At 46.5% G+C, this 17157-nt stretch overlaps 15 non-coding genes across 15 annotated transcripts; all 15 read right to left on the bottom strand.

The window, feature by feature from the left end:
* Positions 1-201: 201 nt before the first annotated feature.
* Positions 202-272, bottom strand: trnag-gcc (transfer RNA glycine (anticodon GCC)). Its single transcript has one exon. It is a non-coding gene; the product is annotated as a tRNA-Gly (tRNA).
* Positions 273-1138: 866 nt separating this feature from the next.
* On the bottom strand, positions 1139-1209 carry trnag-gcc (transfer RNA glycine (anticodon GCC)). Its single transcript has one exon. It is a non-coding gene; the product is annotated as a tRNA-Gly (tRNA).
* An 878-nt stretch (positions 1210-2087) lies between these two features.
* On the bottom strand, positions 2088-2158 carry trnag-gcc (transfer RNA glycine (anticodon GCC)). The gene has a single exon. It is a non-coding gene; the product is annotated as a tRNA-Gly (tRNA).
* An 878-nt stretch (positions 2159-3036) lies between these two features.
* trnag-gcc (transfer RNA glycine (anticodon GCC)) lies at positions 3037-3107 on the bottom strand. Its single transcript has one exon. It is a non-coding gene; the product is annotated as a tRNA-Gly (tRNA).
* A 1827-nt stretch (positions 3108-4934) lies between these two features.
* trnag-gcc (transfer RNA glycine (anticodon GCC)) lies at positions 4935-5005 on the bottom strand. Its single transcript has one exon. It is a non-coding gene; the product is annotated as a tRNA-Gly (tRNA).
* Positions 5006-6832: 1827 nt separating this feature from the next.
* Positions 6833-6903, bottom strand: trnag-gcc (transfer RNA glycine (anticodon GCC)). Its single transcript has one exon. It is a non-coding gene; the product is annotated as a tRNA-Gly (tRNA).
* An 878-nt stretch (positions 6904-7781) lies between these two features.
* On the bottom strand, positions 7782-7852 carry trnag-gcc (transfer RNA glycine (anticodon GCC)). Its single transcript has one exon. It is a non-coding gene; the product is annotated as a tRNA-Gly (tRNA).
* Positions 7853-8730: 878 nt separating this feature from the next.
* Positions 8731-8801, bottom strand: trnag-gcc (transfer RNA glycine (anticodon GCC)). Its single transcript has one exon. It is a non-coding gene; the product is annotated as a tRNA-Gly (tRNA).
* An 878-nt stretch (positions 8802-9679) lies between these two features.
* On the bottom strand, positions 9680-9750 carry trnag-gcc (transfer RNA glycine (anticodon GCC)). The gene has a single exon. It is a non-coding gene; the product is annotated as a tRNA-Gly (tRNA).
* An 878-nt stretch (positions 9751-10628) lies between these two features.
* On the bottom strand, positions 10629-10699 carry trnag-gcc (transfer RNA glycine (anticodon GCC)). Its single transcript has one exon. It is a non-coding gene; the product is annotated as a tRNA-Gly (tRNA).
* Positions 10700-11577: 878 nt separating this feature from the next.
* Positions 11578-11648, bottom strand: trnag-gcc (transfer RNA glycine (anticodon GCC)). Its single transcript has one exon. It is a non-coding gene; the product is annotated as a tRNA-Gly (tRNA).
* Positions 11649-12526: 878 nt separating this feature from the next.
* trnag-gcc (transfer RNA glycine (anticodon GCC)) lies at positions 12527-12597 on the bottom strand. The gene has a single exon. It is a non-coding gene; the product is annotated as a tRNA-Gly (tRNA).
* An 878-nt stretch (positions 12598-13475) lies between these two features.
* trnag-gcc (transfer RNA glycine (anticodon GCC)) lies at positions 13476-13546 on the bottom strand. The gene has a single exon. It is a non-coding gene; the product is annotated as a tRNA-Gly (tRNA).
* Positions 13547-15373: 1827 nt separating this feature from the next.
* trnag-gcc (transfer RNA glycine (anticodon GCC)) lies at positions 15374-15444 on the bottom strand. The gene has a single exon. It is a non-coding gene; the product is annotated as a tRNA-Gly (tRNA).
* Positions 15445-16322: 878 nt separating this feature from the next.
* trnag-gcc (transfer RNA glycine (anticodon GCC)) lies at positions 16323-16393 on the bottom strand. Its single transcript has one exon. It is a non-coding gene; the product is annotated as a tRNA-Gly (tRNA).
* Between the last annotated feature and the right edge of the window lie 764 nt (positions 16394-17157).

The following is a 17157-nucleotide window of genomic DNA, read 5'->3' as shown; positions in this document are numbered from 1 at the left end:
GTGCACAGACACAAGGATGGGCAACAAGATGGTCAGACATGTTAAGCCAAGATGCCTCTGTGTAGTTTTTACGGAGGGGCTGCGAATTGACCCAGCCCGAGGGCTCTGCTTGCCAGGAGTTGATGGGAAATATCGAGACATAAGGCTGAATTAGCTGGAGTTCGGCGCTGAGTGTACGTACAGGTTTTAAAACACCACTAGTGCATTGGCCGGGAATCGAACCCGGGCCTCCCGCGTGGCAGGCGAGAATTCTACCACTGAACCACCAATGCAAGTACTCCGGGAAGGTTTTTCATCGAAAGCTCGAAAATATTCCTTAAGCAAACACGCAGCGATGACAGGTCATTTCACACAACTCTCAAGATCAGCTGAACTGAAAAATTGAAATGCTTTTAGCGCAAGAACTGTGGGCTCTTCTAATGGAAGTACTGCTTCAGGGAACTTGACTCCTTCATGAACTTTTCCAATATCTCCCCCGCAAAAAGCTCATTCCATCAGAAAGTGGTAAACAACACCAAAAGCCAGCATGTCTTTGCAAATGCGGGTTGGATTTATTTTCAGGAACTTCTATGCTCTTTGAGCCAATTCTATATGAAAACGTATACTCTGCCAGTCAAGCTGCATCAGAATTGTCAGCAAAGAGAAATGCATGCATCCTCCATGTCTTTTGCTCACCATGACACAGAAGAATGTGGCACAACTGTATTCTTATAATCATGTCTGACACTTTCATTTTGTTTGCCTCTAATCTGCAAGCACTCGCACCATCGCTGCCTTTGAGTGTCTACGCCGGATGCAAATGCTACGGTCCCAACAAGTCTGCTGATGGTCCTGGCAGACAAGCATTATAGGAGCCAAATGAGGGAGCCACTGCTGATGGCTTGAAATGATGTCAGGTTCACAATGCCATGCATTGTTGCTTGCACCCATGCTTGGATAATGTGAGAAAGTGCACAGACACAAGGATGGGCAGACATGTTAAGCCAAGATGCCTCTGTGTAGTTTTTACGGAGGGGCTGCGAATCGACCCAGCCCGAGGGCTCTGCTTGCCAGGAGTTGATGGGAAATATCGAGACATAAGGCTGAATTAGCTGGAGTTCGGCGCTGAGTGTACGTACAGGTTTTAAAACACCACTAGTGCATTGGCCGGGAATCGAACCCGGGCCTCCCGCGTGGCAGGCGAGAATTCTACCACTGAACCACCAATGCAAGTACTCCGGGAAGGTTTTTCATCGAAAGCTCGAAAATATTCCTTAAGCAAACACGCAGCGATGACAGGTCATTTCACACAACTCTCAAGATCAGCTGAACTGAAAAATTGAAATGCTTTGAGCGCATGAACTGTGGGCTCTTCTAATGGAAGTACTGCTTCAGGGAACTTGACTCCTTCATGAACTTTTCCAATATCTCCCCCGCAAAAAGCTCATTCCATCAGAAAGTGGTAAACAACACCAAAAGCCAGCATGTCTTTGCAAATGCGGGTTGGATTTACTTTCAGGAACTTCTATGCTCTTTGAGCCAATTCTATATGAAAACGTATACTCTGCCAGTCAAGCTGCATCAGAATTGTCAGCTAAGAGAAATGCATGCATCCTCCATGTCTTTTGCTCACCATGACACAGAAGAATGTGGCACAACTGTATTCTTATAATCATGTCTGACACTTTCATTTTGTTTGCCTCTAATCTGCAAGCACTCGCACCATCGCTGCCTTTGAGTGTCTACGCCGGATGCAAATGCTACGGTCCCAACAAGTCTGCTGATGGTCCTGGCAGACAAGCATTATAGGAGCCAAATGAGGGAGCCACTGCTGATGGCTTGAAATGATGTCAGGTTCACAATGCCATGCATTGTTGCTTGCACCCATGCTTGGATAATGTGAGAAAGTGCACAGACACAAGGATGGGCAACAAGATGGTCAGACATGTTAAGCCAAGATGCCTCTGTGTAGTTTTTACGGAGGGGCTGTGAATCGACCCAGCCCGAGGGCTCTGCTTGCCAGGAGTTGATGGGAAATATCGAGACATAAGGCTGAATTAGCTGGAGTTCGGCGCTGAGTGTACGTACAGGTTTTAAAACACCACTAGTGCATTGGCCGGGAATCGAACCCGGGCCTCCCGCGTGGCAGGCGAGAATTCTACCACTGAACCACCAATGCAAGTACTCCGGGAAGGTTTTTCATCGAAAGCTCGAAAATATTCCTTAAGCAAACACGCAGCGATGACAGGTCATTTCACACAACTCTCAAGATCAGCTGAACTGAAAAATTGAAATGCTTTGAGCGCAAGAACTGTGGGCTCTTCTAATGGAAGTACTGCTTCAGGGAACTTGACTCCTTCATGAACTTTTCCAATATCTCCCCCGCAAAAAGCTCATTCCATCAGAAAGTGGTAAATAACACCAAAAGCCAGCATGTCTTTGCAAATGCGGGTTGGATTTATTTTCAGGAACTTCTATGCTCTTTGAGCCAATTCTATATGAAAACGTATACTCTGCCAGTCAAGCTGCATCAGAATTGTCAGCTAAGAGAAATGCATGCATCCTCCATGTCTTTTGCTCACCATGACACAGAAGAATGTGGCACAACTGTATTCTTATAATCATGTCTGACACTTTCATTTTGTTTGCCTCTAATCTGCAAGCACTCGCACCATCGCTGCCTTTGAGTGTCTACGCCGGATGCAAATGCTACGGTCCCAACAAGTCTGCTGATGGTCCTGGCAGACAAGCATTATAGGAGCCAAATGAGGGAGCCACTGCTGATGGCTTGAAATGATGTCAGGTTCACAATGCCATGCATTGTTGCTTGCACCCATGCTTGGATAATGTGAGAAAGTGCACAGACACAAGGATGGGCAACAAGATGGTCAGACATGTTAAGCCAAGATGCCTCTGTGTAGTTTTTACGGAGGGGCTGTGAATCGACCCAGCCCGAGGGCTCTGCTTGCCAGGAGTTGATGGGAAATATCGAGACATAAGGCTGAATTAGCTGGAGTTCGGCGCTGAGTGTACGTACAGGTTTTAAAACACCACTAGTGCATTGGCCGGGAATCGAACCCGGGCCTCCCGCGTGGCAGGCGAGAATTCTACCACTGAACCACCAATGCAAGTACTCCGGGAAGGTTTTTCATCGAAAGCTCGAAAATATTCCTTAAGCAAACACGCAGCGATGACAGGTCATTTCACACAACTCTCAAGATCAGCTGAACTGAAAAATTGAAATGCTTTGAGCGCAAGAACTGTGGGCTCTTCTAATGGAAGTACTGCTTCAGGGAACTTGACTCCTTCATGAACTTTTCCAATATCTCCCCCGCAAAAAGCTCATTCCATCAGAAAGTGGTAAATAACACCAAAAGCCAGCATGTCTTTGCAAATGCGGGTTGGATTTATTTTCAGGAACTTCTATGCTCTTTGAGCCAATTCTATATGAAAACGTATACTCTGCCAGTCAAGCTGCATCAGAATTGTCAGCTAAGAGAAATGCATGCATCCTCCATGTCTTTTGCTCACCATGACACAGAAGAATGTGGCACAACTGTATTCTTATAATCATGTCTGACACTTTCATTTTGTTTGCCTCTAATCTGCAAGCACTCGCACCATCGCTGCCTTTGAGTGTCTACGCCGGATGCAAATGCTACGGTCCCAACAAGTCTGCTGATGGTCCTGGCAGACAAGCATTATAGGAGCCAAATGAGGGAGCCACTGCTGATGGCTTGAAATGATGTCAGGTTCACAATGCCATGCATTGTTGCTTGCAACCATGCTTGGATAATGTGAGAAAGTGCACAGACACAAGGATGGGCAACAAGATGGTCAGACATGTTAAGCCAAGATGCCTCTGTGTAGTTTTTACGGAGGGGCTGCGAATCGACCCAGCCCGAGGGCTCTGCTTGCCAGGAGTTGATGGGAAATATCGAGACATAAGGCTGAATTAGCTGGAGTTCGGCGCTGAGTGTACGTACAGGTTTTAAAACACCACTAGTGCATTGGCCGGGAATCGAACCCGAGCCTCCCGCGTGGCAGGCGAGAATTCTACCACTGAACCACCAATGCAAGTACTCCGGGAAGGTTTTTCATCGAAAGCTCGAAAATATTCCTTAAGCAAACACGCAGCGATGACAGGTCATTTCACACAACTCTCAAGATCAGCTGAACTGAAAAATTGAAATGCTTTGAGCGCAAGAACTGTGGGCTCTTCTAATGGAAGTACTGCTTCAGGGAACTTGACTCCTTCATGAACTTTTCCAATATCTCCCCCGCAAAAAGCTCATTCCATCAGAAAGTGGTAAATAACACCAAAAGCCAGCATGTCTTTGCAAATGCGGGTTGAATTTATTTTCAGGAACTTCTATGCTCTTTGAGCCAATTCTATATGAAAACGCATACTCTGCCAGTCAAGCTGCATCAGAATTGTCAGCTAAGAGAAATGCATGCATCCTCCATGTCTTTTGCTCACCATGACACAGAAGAATGTGGCACAACTGTATTCTTATAATCATGTCTGACACTTTCATTTTGTTTGCCTCTAATCTGCAAGCACTCGCACCATCGCTGCCTTTGAGTGTCTACGCCGGATGCAAATGCTACGGTCCCAACAAGTCTGCTGATGGTCCTGGCAGACAAGCATTATAGGAGCCAAATGAGGGAGCCACTGCTGATGGCTTGAAATGATGTCAGGTTCACAATGCCATGCATTGTTGCTTGCACCCATGCTTGGATAATGTGAGAAAGTGCACAGACACAAGGATGGGCAACAAGATGGTCAGACATGTTAAGCCAAGATGCCTCTGTGTAGTTTTTACGGAGGGGCTGCGAATCGACCCAGCCCGAGGGCTCTGCTTGCCAGGAGTTGATGGGAAATATCGAGACATAAGGCTGAATTAGCTGGAGTTCGGCGCTGAGTGTACGTACAGGTTTTAAAACACCACTAGTGCATTGGCCGGGAATCGAACCCGGGCCTCCCGCGTGGCAGGCGAGAATTCTACCACTGAACCACCAATGCAAGTACTCCGGGAAGGTTTTTCATCGAAAGCTCGAAAATATTCCTTAAGCAAACACGCAGCGATGACAGGTCATTTCACACAACTCTCAAGATCAGCTGAACTGAAAAATTGAAATGCTTTGAGCGCAAGAACTGTGGGCTCTTCTAATGGAAGTACTGCTTCAGGGAACTTGACTCCTTCATGAACTTTTCCAATATCTCCCCCGCAAAAAGCTCATTCCATCAGAAAGTGGTAAATAACACCAAAAGCCAGCATGTCTTTGCAAATGCGGGTTGGATTTATTTTCAGGAACTTCTATGCTCTTTGAGCCAATTCTATATGAAAACGCATACTCTGCCAGTCAAGCTGCATCAGAATTGTCAGCTAAGAGAAATGCATGCATCCTCCATGTCTTTTGCTCACCATGACACAGAAGAATGTGGCACAACTGTATTCTTATAATCATGTCTGACACTTTCATTTTGTTTGCCTCTAATCTGCAAGCACTCGCACCATCGCTGCCTTTGAGTGTCTACGCCGGATGCAAATGCTACGGTCCCAACAAGTCTGCTGATGGTCCTGGCAGACAAGCATTATAGGAGCCAAATGAGGGAGCCACTGCTGATGGCTTGAAATGATGTCAGGTTCACAATGCCATGCATTGTTGCTTGCAACCATGCTTGGATAATGTGAGAAAGTGCACAGACACAAGGATGGGCAACAAGATGGTCAGACATGTTAAGCCAAGATGCCTCTGTGTAGTTTTTACGGAGGGGCTGCGAATCGACCCAGCCCGAGGGCTCTGCTTGCCAGGAGTTGATGGGAAATATCGAGACATAAGGCTGAATTAGCTGGAGTTCGGCGCTGAGTGTACATACAGGTTTTAAAACACCACTAGTGCATTGGCCGGGAATCGAACGCGGGCCTCCCGCGTGGCAGGCGAGAATTCTACCACTGAACCACCAATGCAAGTACTCCGGGAAGGTTTTTCATCGAAAGCTCGAAAATATTCCTTAAGCAAACACGCAGCGATGACAGGTCATTTCACACAACTCTCAAGATCAGCTGAACTGAAAAATTGAAATGCTTTGAGCGCAAGAACTGTGGGCTCTTCTAATGGAAGTACTGCTTCAGGGAACTTGACTCCTTCATGAACTTTTCCAATATCTCCCCCGCAAAAAGCTCATTCCATCAGAAAGTGGTAAATAACACCAAAAGCCAGCATGTCTTTGCAAATGCGGGTTGGATTTATTTTCAGGAACTTCTATGCTCTTTGAGCCAATTCTATATGAAAACGTATACTCTGCCAGTCAAGCTGCATCAGAATTGTCAGCTAAGAGAAATGCATGCATCCTCCATGTCTTTTGCTCACCATGACACAGAAGAATGTGGCACAACTGTATTCTTATAATCATGTCTGACACTTTCATTTTGTTTGCCTCTAATCTGCAAGCACTCGCACCATCGCTGCCTTTGAGTGTCTACGCCGGATGCAAATGCTACGGTCCCAACAAGTCTGCTGATGGTCCTGGCAGACAAGCATTATAGGAGCCAAATGAGGGAGCCACTGCTGATGGCTTGAAATGATGTCAGGTTCACAATGCCATGCATTGTTGCTTGCACCCATGCTTGGATAATGTGAGAAAGTGCACAGACACAAGGATGGGCAACAAGATGGTCAGACATGTTAAGCCAAGATGCCTCTGTGTAGTTTTTACGGAGGGGCTGCGAATCGACCCAGCCCGAGGGCTCTGCTTGCCAGGAGTTGATGGGAAATATCGAGACATAAGGCTGAATTAGCTGGAGTTCGGCGCTGAGTGTACGTACAGGTTTTAAAACACCACTAGTGCATTGGCCGGGAATCGAACCCGGGCCTCCCGCGTGGCAGGCGAGAATTCTACCACTGAACCACCAATGCAAGTACTCCGGGAAGGTTTTTCATCGAAAGCTCGAAAATATTCCTTAAGCAAACACGCAGCGATGACAGGTCATTTCACACAACTCTCAAGATCAGCTGAACTGAAAAATTGAAATGCTTTGAGCGCAAGAACTGTGGGCTCTTCTAATGGAAGTACTGCTTCAGGGAACTTGACTCCTTCATGAACTTTTCCAATATCTCCCCCGCAAAAAGCTCATTCCATCAGAAAGTGGTAAACAACACCAAAAGCCAGCATGTCTTTGCAAATGCGGGTTGGATTTATTTTCAGGAACTTCTATGCTCTTTGAGCCAATTCTATATGAAAACGTATACTCTGCCAGTCAAGCTGCATCAGAATTGTCAGCTAAGAGAAATGCATGCATCCTCCATGTCTTTTGCTCACCATGACACAGAAGAATGTGGCACAACTGTATTCTTATAATCATGTCTGACACTTTCATTTTGTTTGCCTCTAATCTGCAAGCACTCGCACCATCGCTGCCTTTGAGTGTCTACGCCGGATGCAAATGCTACGGTCCCAACAAGTCTGCTGATGGTCCTGGCAGACAAGCATTATAGGAGCCAAATGAGGGAGCCACTGCTGATGGCTTGAAATGATGTCAGGTTCACAATGCCATGCATTGTTGCTTGCACCCATGCTTGGATAATGTGAGAAAGTGCACAGACACAAGGATGGGCAACAAGATGGTCAGACATGTTAAGCCAAGATGCCTCTGTGTAGTTTTTACGGAGGGGCTGCGAATCGACCCAGCCCGAGGGCTCTGCTTGCCAGGAGTTGATGGGAAATATCGAGACATAAGGCTGAATTAGCTGGAGTTCGGCGCTGAGTGTACGTACAGGTTTTAAAACACCACTAGTGCATTGGCCGGGAATCGAACCCGGGCCTCCCGCGTGGCAGGCGAGAATTCTACCACTGAACCACCAATGCAAGTACTCCGGGAAGGTTTTTCATCGAAAGCTCGAAAATATTCCTTAAGCAAACACGCAGCGATGACAGGTCATTTCACACAACTCTCAAGATCAGCTGAACTGAAAAATTGAAATGCTTTGAGCGCAAGAACTGTGGGCTCTTCTAATGGAAGTACTGCTTCAGGGAACTTGACTCCTTCATGAACTTTTCCAATATCTCCCCCGCAAAAAGCTCATTCCATCAGAAAGTGGTAAACAACACCAAAAGCCAGCATGTCTTTGCAAATGCGGGTTGGATTTATTTTCAGGAACTTCTATGCTCTTTGAGCCAATTCTATATGAAAACGTATACTCTGCCAGTCAAGCTGCATCAGAATTGTCAGCAAAGAGAAATGCATGCATCCTCCATGTCTTTTGCTCACCATGACACAGAAGAATGTGGCACAACTGTATTCTTATAATCATGTCTGACACTTTCATTTTGTTTGCCTCTAATCTGCAAGCACTCGCACCATCGCTGCCTTTGAGTGTCTACGCCGGATGCAAATGCTACGGTCCCAACAAGTCTGCTGATGGTCCTGGCAGACAAGCATTATAGGAGCCAAATGAGGGAGCCACTGCTGATGGCTTGAAATGATGTCAGGTTCACAATGCCATGCATTGTTGCTTGCACCCATGCTTGGATAATGTGAGAAAGTGCACAGACACAAGGATGGGCAACAAGATGGTCAGACATGTTAAGCCAAGATGCCTCTGTGTAGTTTTTACGGAGGGGCTGCGAATCGACCCAGCCCGAGGGCTCTGCTTGCCAGGAGTTGATGGGAAATATCGAGACATAAGGCTGAATTAGCTGGAGTTCGGCGCTGAGTGTACGTACAGGTTTTAAAACACCACTAGTGCATTGGCCGGGAATCGAACCCGGGCCTCCCGCGTGGCAGGCGAGAATTCTACCACTGAACCACCAATGCAAGTACTCCGGGAAGGTTTTTCATCGAAAGCTCGAAAATATTCCTTAAGCAAACACGCAGCGATGACAGGTCATTTCACACAACTCTCAAGATCAGCTGAACTGAAAAATTGAAATGCTTTGAGCGCAAGAACTGTGGGCTCTTCTAATGGAAGTACTGCTTCAGGGAACTTGACTCCTTCATGAACTTTTCCAATATCTCCCCCGCAAAAAGCTCATTCCATCAGAAAGTGGTAAACAACACCAAAAGCCAGCATGTCTTTGCAAATGCGGGTTGGATTTATTTTCAGGAACTTCTATGCTCTTTGAGCCAATTCTATATGAAAACGTATACTCTGCCAGTCAAGCTGCATCAGAATTGTCAGCAAAGAGAAATGCATGCATCCTCCATGTCTTTTGCTCACCATGACACAGAAGAATGTGGCACAACTGTATTCTTATAATCATGTCTGACACTTTCATTTTGTTTGCCTCTAATCTGCAAGCACTCGCACCATCGCTGCCTTTGAGTGTCTACGCCGGATGCAAATGCTACGGTCCCAACAAGTCTGCTGATGGTCCTGGCAGACAAGCATTATAGGAGCCAAATGAGGGAGCCACTGCTGATGGCTTGAAATGATGTCAGGTTCACAATGCCATGCATTGTTGCTTGCACCCATGCTTGGATAATGTGAGAAAGTGCACAGACACAAGGATGGGCAACAAGATGGTCAGACATGTTAAGCCAAGATGCCTCTGTGTAGTTTTTACGGAGGGGCTGCGAATCGACCCAGCCCGAGGGCTCTGCTTGCCAGGAGTTGATGGGAAATATCGAGACATAAGGCTGAATTAGCTGGAGTTCGGCGCTGAGTGTACGTACAGGTTTTAAAACACCACTAGTGCATTGGCCGGGAATCGAACCCGGGCCTCCCGCGTGGCAGGCGAGAATTCTACCACTGAACCACCAATGCAAGTACTCCGGGAAGGTTTTTCATCGAAAGCTCGAAAATATTCCTTAAGCAAACACGCAGCGATGACAGGTCATTTCACACAACTCTCAAGATCAGCTGAACTGAAAAATTGAAATGCTTTGAGCGCAAGAACTGTGGGCTCTTCTAATGGAAGTACTGCTTCAGGGAACTTGACTCCTTCATGAACTTTTCCAATATCTCCCCCGCAAAAAGCTCATTCCATCAGAAAGTGGTAAACAACACCAAAAGCCAGCATGTCTTTGCAAATGCGGGTTGGATTTATTTTCAGGAACTTCTATGCTCTTTGAGCCAATTCTATATGAAAACGTATACTCTGCCAGTCAAGCTGCATCAGAATTGTCAGCAAAGAGAAATGCATGCATCCTCCATGTCTTTTGCTCACCATGACACAGAAGAATGTGGCACAACTGTATTCTTATAATCATGTCTGACACTTTCATTTTGTTTGCCTCTAATCTGCAAGCACTCGCACCATCGCTGCCTTTGAGTGTCTACGCCGGATGCAAATGCTACGGTCCCAACAAGTCTGCTGATGGTCCTGGCAGACAAGCATTATAGGAGCCAAATGAGGGAGCCACTGCTGATGGCTTGAAATGATGTCAGGTTCACAATGCCATGCATTGTTGCTTGCACCCATGCTTGGATAATGTGAGAAAGTGCACAGACACAAGGATGGGCAACAAGATGGTCAGACATGTTAAGCCAAGATGCCTCTGTGTAGTTTTTACGGAGGGGCTGCGAATCGACCCAGCCCGAGGGCTCTGCTTGCCAGGAGTTGATGGGAAATATCGAGACATAAGGCTGAATTAGCTGGAGTTCGGCGCTGAGTGTACGTACAGGTTTTAAAACACCACTAGTGCATTGGCCGGGAATCGAACCCGGGCCTCCCGCGTGGCAGGCGAGAATTCTACCACTGAACCACCAATGCAAGTACTCCGGGAAGGTTTTTCATCGAAAGCTCGAAAATATTCCTTAAGCAAACACGCAGCGATGACAGGTCATTTCACACAACTCTCAAGATCAGCTGAACTGAAAAATTGAAATGCTTTGAGCGCAAGAACTGTGGGCTCTTCTAATGGAAGTACTGCTTCAGGGAACTTGACTCCTTCATGAACTTTTCCAATATCTCCCCCGCAAAAAGCTCATTCCATCAGAAAGTGGTAAACAACACCAAAAGCCAGCATGTCTTTGCAAATGCGGGTTGGATTTATTTTCAGGAACTTCTATGCTCTTTGAGCCAATTCTATATGAAAACGTATACTCTGCCAGTCAAGCTGCATCAGAATTGTCAGCAAAGAGAAATGCATGCATCCTCCATGTCTTTTGCTCACCATGACACAGAAGAATGTGGCACAACTGTATTCTTATAATCATGTCTGACACTTTCATTTTGTTTGCCTCTAATCTGCAAGCACTCGCACCATCGCTGCCTTTGAGTGTCTACGCCGGATGCAAATGCTACGGTCCCAACAAGTCTGCTGATGGTCCTGGCAGACAAGCATTATAGGAGCCAAATGAGGGAGCCACTGCTGATGGCTTGAAATGATGTCAGGTTCACAATGCCATGCATTGTTGCTTGCACCCATGCTTGGATAATGTGAGAAAGTGCACAGACACAAGGATGGGCAACAAGATGGTCAGACATGTTAAGCCAAGATGCCTCTGTGTAGTTTTTACGGAGGGGCTGCGAATCGACCCAGCCCGAGGGCTCTGCTTGCCAGGAGTTGATGGGAAATATCGAGACATAAGGCTGAATTAGCTGGAGTTCGGCGCTGAGTGTACGTACAGGTTTTAAAACACCACTAGTGCATTGGCCGGGAATCGAACCCGGGCCTCCCGCGTGGCAGGCGAGAATTCTACCACTGAACCACCAATGCAAGTACTCCGGGAAGGTTTTTCATCGAAAGCTCGAAAATATTCCTTAAGCAAACACGCAGCGATGACAGGTCATTTCACACAACTCTCAAGATCAGCTGAACTGAAAAATTGAAATGCTTTGAGCGCATGAACTGTGGGCTCTTCTAATGGAAGTACTGCTTCAGGGAACTTGACTCCTTCATGAACTTTTCCAATATCTCCCCCGCAAAAAGCTCATTCCATCAGAAAGTGGTAAATAACACCAAAAGCCAGCATGTCTTTGCAAATGCGGGTTGGATTTATTTTCAGGAACTTCTATGCTCTTTGAGCCAATTCTATATGAAAACGTATACTCTGCCAGTCAAGCTGCATCAGAATTGTCAGCTAAGAGAAATGCATGCATCCTCCATGTCTTTTGCTCACCATGACACAGAAGAATGTGGCACAACTGTATTCTTATAATCATGTCTGACACTTTCATTTTGTTTGCCTCTAATCTGCAAGCACTCGCACCATCGCTGCCTTTGAGTGTCTACGCCGGATGCAAATGCTACGGTCCCAACAAGTCTGCTGATGGTCCTGGCAGACAAGCATTATAGGAGCCAAATGAGGGAGCCACTGCTGATGGCTTGAAATGATGTCAGGTTCACAATGCCATGCATTGTTGCTTGCACCCATGCTTGGATAATGTGAGAAAGTGCACAGACACAAGGATGGGCAACAAGATGGTCAGACATGTTAAGCCAAGATGCCTCTGTGTAGTTTTTACGGAGGGGCTGCGAATCGACCCAGCCCGAGGGCTCTGCTTGCCAGGAGTTGATGGGAAATATCGAGACATAAGGCTGAATTAGCTGGAGTTCGGCGCTGAGTGTACGTACAGGTTTTAAAACACCACTAGTGCATTGGCCGGGAATCGAACCCGGGCCTCCCGCGTGGCAGGCGAGAATTCTACCACTGAACCACCAATGCAAGTACTCCGGGAAGGTTTTTCATCGAAAGCTCGAAAATATTCCTTAAGCAAACACGCAGCGATGACAGGTCATTTCACACAACTCTCAAGATCAGCTGAACTGAAAAATTGAAATGCTTTGAGCGCAAGAACTGTGGGCTCTTCTAATGGAAGTACTGCTTCAGGGAACTTGACTCCTTCATGAACTTTTCCAATATCTCCCCCGCAAAAATCTCATTCCATCAGAAAGTGGTAAATAACACCAAAAGCCAGCATGTCTTTGCAAATGCGGGTTGGATTTATTTTCAGGAACTTCTATGCTCTTTGAGCCAATTCTATATGAAAACCTATACTCTGCCAGTCAAGCTGCATCAGAATTGTCAGCTAAGAGAAATGCATGCATCCTCCATGTCTTTTGCTCACCATGACACAGAAGAATGTGGCACAACTGTATTCTTATAATCATGTCTGACACTTTCATTTTGTTTGCCTCTAATCTGCAAGCACTCGCACCATCGCTGCCTTTGAGTGTCTACGCCGGATGCAAATGCTACGGTCCCAACAAGTCTGCTGATGGTCCTGGCAGACAAGCATTATAGGAGCCAAATGAGGGAGCCACTGCTGATGGCTTGAAATGATGTCAGGTTCACAATGCCATGCATTGTTGCTTGCACCCATGCTTGGATAATGTGAGAAAGTGCACAGACACAAGGATGGGCAACAAGATGGTCAGACATGTTAAGCCAAGATGCCTCTGTGTAGTTTTTACGGAGGGGCTGCGAATCGACCCAGCCCGAGGGCTCTGCTTGCCAGGAGTTGATGGGAAATATCGAGACATAAGGCTGAATTAGCTGGAGTTCGGCGCTGAGTGTACGTACAGGTTTTAAAACACCACTAGTGCATTGGCCGGGAATCGAACCCGGGCCTCCCGCGTGGCAGGCGAGAATTCTACCACTGAACCACCAATGCAAGTACTCCGGGAAGGTTTTTCATCGAAAGCTCGAAAATATTCCTTAAGCAAACACGCAGCGATGACAGGTCATTTCACACAACTCTCAAGATCAGCTGAACTGAAAAATTGAAATGCTTTGAGCGCAAGAACTGTGGGCTCTTCTAATGGAAGTACTGCTTCAGGGAACTTGACTCCTTCATGAACTTTTCCAATATCTCCCCCGCAAAAATCTCATTCCATCAGAAAGTGGTAAATAACACCAAAAGCCAGCATGTCTTTGCAAATGCGGGTTGGATTTATTTTCAGGAACTTCTATGCTCTTTGAGCCAATTCTATATGAAAACCTATACTCTGCCAGTCAAGCTGCATCAGAATTGTCAGCTAAGAGAAATGCATGCATCCTCCATGTCTTTTGCTCACCATGACACAGAAGAATGTGGCACAACTGTATTCTTATAATCATGTCTGACACTTTCATTTTGTTTGCCTCTAATCTGCAAGCACTCGCACCATCGCTGCCTTTGAGTGTCTACGCCGGATGCAAATGCTACGGTCCCAACAAGTCTGCTGATGGTCCTGGCAGACAAGCATTATAGGAGCCAAATGAGGGAGCCACTGCTGATGGCTTGAAATGATGTCAGGTTCACAATGCCATGCATTGTTGCTTGCACCCATGCTTGGATAATGTGAGAAAGTGCACAGACACAAGGATGGGCAACAAGATGGTCAGACATGTTAAGCCAAGATGCCTCTGTGTAGTTTTTACGGAGGGGCTGCGAATCGACCCAGCCCGAGGGCTCTGCTTGCCAGGAGTTGATGGGAAATATCGAGACATAAGGCTGAATTAGCTGGAGTTCGGCGCTGAGTGTACGTACAGGTTTTAAAACACCACTAGTGCATTGGCCGGGAATCGAACCCGGGCCTCCCGTGTGGCAGGCGAGAATTCTACCACTGAACCACCAATGCAAGTACTCCGGGAAGGTTTTTCATCGAAAGCTCGAAAATATTCCTTAAGCAAACACGCAGCGATGACAGGTCATTTCACACAACTCTCAAGATCAGCTGAACTGAAAAATTGAAATGCTTTGAGCGCAAGAACTGTGGGCTCTTCTAATGGAAGTACTGCTTCAGGGAACTTGACTCCTTCATGAACTTTTCCAATATCTCCCCCGCAAAAATCTCATTCCATCAGAAAGTGGTAAATAACACCAAAAGCCAGCATGTCTTTGCAAATGCGGGTTGGATTTATTTTCAGGAACTTCTATGCTCTTTGAGCCAATTCTATATGAAAACCTATACTCTGCCAGTCAAGCTGCATCAGAATTGTCAGCTAAGAGAAATGCATGCATCCTCCATGTCTTTTGCTCACCATGACACAGAAGAATGTGGCACAACTGTATTCTTATAATCATGTCTGACACTTTCATTTTGTTTGCCTCTAATCTGCAAGCACTCGCACCATCGCTGCCTTTGAGTGTCTACGCCGGATGCAAATGCTACGGTCCCAACAAGTCTGCTGATGGTCCTGGCAGACAAGCATTATAGGAGCCAAATGAGGGAGCCACTGCTGATGGCTTGAAATGATGTCAGGTTCACAATGCCATGCATTGTTGCTTGCACCCATGCTTGGATAATGTGAGAAAGTGCACAGACACAAGGATGGGCAACAAGATGGTCAGACATGTTAAGCCAAGATGCCTCTGTGTAGTTTTTACGGAGGGGCTGCGAATCGACCCAGCCCGAGGGCTCTGCTTGCCAGGAGTTGATGGGAAATATCGAGACATAAGGCTGAATTAGCTGGAGTTCGGCGCTGAGTGTACGTACAGGTTTTAAAACACCACTAGTGCATTGGCCGGGAATCGAACCCGGGCCTCCCGCGTGGCAGGCGAGAATTCTACCACTGAACCACCAATGCAAGTACTCCGGGAAGGTTTTTCATCGAAAGCTCGAAAATATTCCTTAAGCAAACACGCAGCGATGACAGGTCATTTCACACAACTCTCAAGATCAGCTGAACTGAAAAATTGAAATGCTTTGAGCGCAAGAACTGTGGGCTCTTCTAATGGAAGTACTGCTTCAGGGAACTTGACTCCTTCATGAACTTTTCCAATATCTCCCCCGCAAAAAGCTCATTCCTTCAGAAAGTGGTAAACAACACCAAAAGCCAGCATGTCTTTGCAAATGCGGGTTGGATTTATTTTCAGGAACTTCTATGCTCTTTGAGCCAATTCTATATGAAAACGCATACTCTGCCAGTCAAGCTGCATCAGAATTGTCAGCTAAGAGAAATGCATGCATCCTCCATGTCTTTTGCTCACCATGACACAGAAGAATGTGGCACAACTGTATTCTTATAATCATGTCTGACACTTTCATTTTGTTTGCCTCTAATCTGCAAGCACTCGCACCATCGCTGCCTTTGAGTGTCTACGCCGGATGCAAATGCTACGGTCCCAACAAGTCTGCTGATGATCCTGGCAGACAAGCATTATAGGAGCCAAATGAGGGAGCCACTGCTGATGGCTTGAAATGATGTCAGGTTCACAATGCCATGCATTGTTGCTTGCACCCATGCTTGGATAATGTGAGAAAGTGCACAGACACAAGGATGGGCAACAAGATGGTCAGACATGTTAAGCCAAGATGCCTCTGTGTAGTTTTTACGGAGGGGCTGCGAATCGACCCAGCCCGAGGGCTCTGCTTGCCAGGAGTTGATGGGAAATATCGAGACATAAGGCTGAATTAGCTGGAGTTCGGCGCTGAGTGTACGTACAGGTTTTAAAACACCACTAGTGCATTGGCCGGGAATCGAACCCGGGCCTCCCGCGTGGCAGGCGAGAATTCTACCACTGAACCACCAATGCAAGTACTCCGGGAAGGTTTTTCATCGAAAGCTCGAAAATATTCCTTAAGCAAACACGCAGCGATGACAGGTCATTTCACACAACTCTCAAGATCAGCTGAACTGAAAAATTGAAATGCTTTGAGCGCAAGAACTGTGGGCTCTTCTAATGGAAGTACTGCTTCAGGGAACTTGACTCCTTCATGAACTTTTCCAATATCTCCCCCGCAAAAATCTCATTCCATCAGAAAGTGGTAAATAACACCAAAAGCCAGCATGTCTTTGCAAATGCGGGTTGGATTTATTTTCAGGAACTTCTATGCTCTTTGAGCCAATTCTATATGAAAACCTATACTCTGCCAGTCAAGCTGCATCAGAATTGTCAGCTAAGAGAAATGCATGCATCCTCCATGTCTTTTGCTCACCATGACACAGAAGAATGTGGCACAACTGTATTCTTATAATCATGTCTGACACTTTCATTTTGTTTGCCTCTAATCTGCAAGCACTCGCACCATCGCTGCCTTTGAGTGTCTACGCCGGATGCAAATGCTACGGTCCCAACAAGTCTGCTGATGGTCCTGGCAGACAAGCATTATAGGAGCCAAATGAGGGAGCCACTGCTGATGGCTTGAAATGATGTCAGGTTCACAATGCCATGCATTGTTGCTTGCACCCATGCTTGGATAATGTGAGAAAGTGCACAGACACAAGGATGGGCAACAAGATGGTCAGACATGTTAAGCCAAGATGCCTCTGTGTAGTTTTTACGGAGGGGCTGCGAAT

The sequence above is a fragment of the Paramormyrops kingsleyae genome, chromosome 25 (assembly GCF_048594095.1).
Source record: "Paramormyrops kingsleyae isolate MSU_618 chromosome 25, PKINGS_0.4, whole genome shotgun sequence".
NCBI lineage: Eukaryota > Metazoa > Chordata > Actinopteri > Osteoglossiformes > Mormyridae > Paramormyrops > Paramormyrops kingsleyae.
The sequence above is the reverse complement of the archived record's forward strand: the minus strand, read 5'-3'. Positions and strand labels throughout refer to the sequence as shown.